Genomic DNA, 3031 nt, shown 5'->3' with positions numbered 1-3031 from the left:
AAGCTCGATCAAGCGTGTTGCGAACTTTTCATGCGTGCTTTTAAACACTGCAGGAGCAGTTCAGGTGGCTTCAGCGTTCGGAGGCAGACATTGCGAGCTGAAATCGAAATGTTCAGGCTTCCAATAAAAATATTCAGACAGTCGCTACCATTCCTAAAATTGGGTCTTAAGACGAAATAAGAACACTTGCGTGTATGCTTGGAATCAACTAGCACAAGACACTAGTAACCTGATATTGTTGGGATCGGCTTTCATCCTACAAGGCACATAAATTAGAACGATGAAGGTGATAACGCTATGGCACCAAGCTCAGCTTAGGCAGGCGCCATATTTACGCAGCATTTCTTCAGCAGTGTGATGTGCATGAGAAGAAAACATTTTGCTTACCACCTTAGGTACAACATATCAAAAGAGCCGATGATTCTTGTAAGAATGTTTTGTTTTGTTTGTGTGCACTAATAAAAACATATAAAAGAAATTATGGGGTTTTACGTGCCAAAACCAGTTCTGATTATGAAGCACGCCATAGTGGGGGACTCCGGAAATTTGGACCACCTGGGGTTCTTTAACGTGCACCTAAATCTAAGTACACGGGTGTTTTCGCAATTCGCCCCCATCGAAATGCGGCCGCCGTAGCCGGGATTCGATCCCGCGACTTCGTGCTCAGCAGCCCAACACCATAGCCACTGAGAAACCACGGCGGGTTAATAAAAATATTCACTAATAGTTGTATAAGTGCGACAGACCGCCCTGATGAAGGACGCGCCTACCGAAATTCGCCGTACCTTGCAGAGGAGGCGTAATGCTAGAGATTGCGGAGCTGATGGACACGATGGATGGATGATGATAGTCCTGGCTTTTGCGCTAGGCTAAGCACTACCTAGTCATCCCCAGCATCTCCCGGAATTTATTGAATATTGATCGATAATGAATTAGCTATTGATTGGCTATGGATTGGCCATCGGAAGGTACTGGCAACGTATTTGGGCTAGGATAAGCACTACCAAGTCATCCCCAGCGTTTTCCGGAATTTATTGATTATTGATCAATTATGGATTATTTATTGATTGGCTATCGCGAGGTATTGGCCACGTATTTGGGCTAAGCGAAGAACTACCAAGTCATCCCTAGCATTTTCCGAAATTTATTTATTATTGATCGATTATCGATTAGCTATTCATTGGCTATCGATTGGCTATTGCAAGGTATTGGCTACGTATTTGGGTTAGGCTAAGCACTTCCAAATCATCCCCACCATTTTCTGGAATTTATTTCTTATTGATCCAATAGCTATTGATGGCTGTCGATTGGCTATCGATGACTGACTAAGCTTCAGTAGTCCTATAACCACGCTTACCTAGACTGGACAGGCTCAGCTTCGCTAGTTCACAGAACTATGTGCCATTGCGATTGGACCCTTTCTGCACTGGCGCCGGGGTCGGCCCACATTGTGTGTCCGTGACGGACGGACTAACGAAAGATGTCCTTTCAAGTGTGCGCCACCTGCATATACGCCACATACGCAATTAACCAAGACCTCGAAGATACTTAATTCAAGAATATATATATATATATATATATATATATATATATATATATATATATATATATATATATATATATATATATACTTAAGATATGCTTATATGCTTCTTATGATATGCTTAATAAATATCGGGCCCCTCGGTTCCCTTTTTCTCGTTCATATATATATATATATATGATTTCTTATGCTATGAATACTAAAAATCGGGTACCTGGGTTCCCTTTCTTCTCGTTCATTACATAACGAGGGCTCGAATCTGGCAATATTGATGCCTTCAGGTACCATATGCGGGTTTATTAACCAGTTACTATCACCCAATAAGGTGACGCGCTCGTGACGCCTGCGGCAGAAAGGATGTTCCACATCCGCCGCTTAGGTTTGTGAGTGGTGGCGCTGGCTAAGAATCCCATGGTTAGTTCTGGTTGTAAAACATAAATACCCCAGAAAGTGGATGGGAAAACGGCTCCGCGGTAGCTCAATGGTAAGAGCATCGCACGCGTAATGCGAAGACGTGGGGTCGTTTCCCACCCGCAGACAGTTCTTTTTTCATCCATTTTCATTTTCCATTAATTTATCATTTCTTTAATTTAATTAGTACGTACAAGTAATTTCCCCTATGTTGTCCTTGGGGTCATTGTTTGTTGGTTTCTCATGATATGATGAATAAAAATCGGGTACCTGGGTTCCCTTTCTTCTCGTTCATTACATAACGAGGGCTCGAATCCGGCAACATTGATGCCTTCAGGTAGCCTATGTGGGTTTATTGACTAGTTTCTATCACCCAAAAAGATCACGTGCTCATGACGCCTGCAGCAGAAAGCATCTTCCACATACGCCGCTTAGGTTTGTGAGTGGTGGCGCTGGCTAACACTCCCATGGTTAGTTCTAGTTGTAAAAGATAAATACCCCAGAAAGTGGATGGGAAAACGGCTCCGCGGTAGCTGAATGGTAAGAGCATCGCACGCGTAATGCGAAGACGTGGGGTCGTTTCCCACCCGCAGACAGTTCTTTTTTCATCCATTTTCATTTTCCATTAATTTATCATTTCTTTAATTTAATTAGTACGTACAAGTAATTTCCCCTATGTTGTCCTTGGGGTCATTGTTTGTTGGTTTCTCATGATATGATGAATAAAAATCGGGTCCCTCGATTCCCTTTCTTCTCGTTCATTACATAACGAGGGCTCGAATCCGGCAACATTGATGCCTTCAGGTAGCCTATGTGGGTTTATTGACTAGTTTCTATCACCCAAAAAGATCACGTGCTCATGACGCCTGCAGCAGAAAGCATCTTCCACATACGCCGCTTAGGTTTGTGAGTGGTGGCGCTGGCTAACACTCCCATGGTTAGTTCTAGTTGTAAAAGATAAATACCCCAGAAAGTGGATGGGAAAACGGCTCCGCGGTAGCTCAATGGTAAGAGCATCGCACGCGTAATGCGAAGACGTGGGATCGTTCATCACCCGCGGACAGTTGTTTTTTCATC

The sequence above is a fragment of the Dermacentor silvarum genome, chromosome 2, assembly GCF_013339745.2.
Source record: "Dermacentor silvarum isolate Dsil-2018 chromosome 2, BIME_Dsil_1.4, whole genome shotgun sequence".
NCBI lineage: Eukaryota > Metazoa > Arthropoda > Arachnida > Ixodida > Ixodidae > Dermacentor > Dermacentor silvarum.
Note: the sequence above shows the minus strand (reverse complement) of the source record.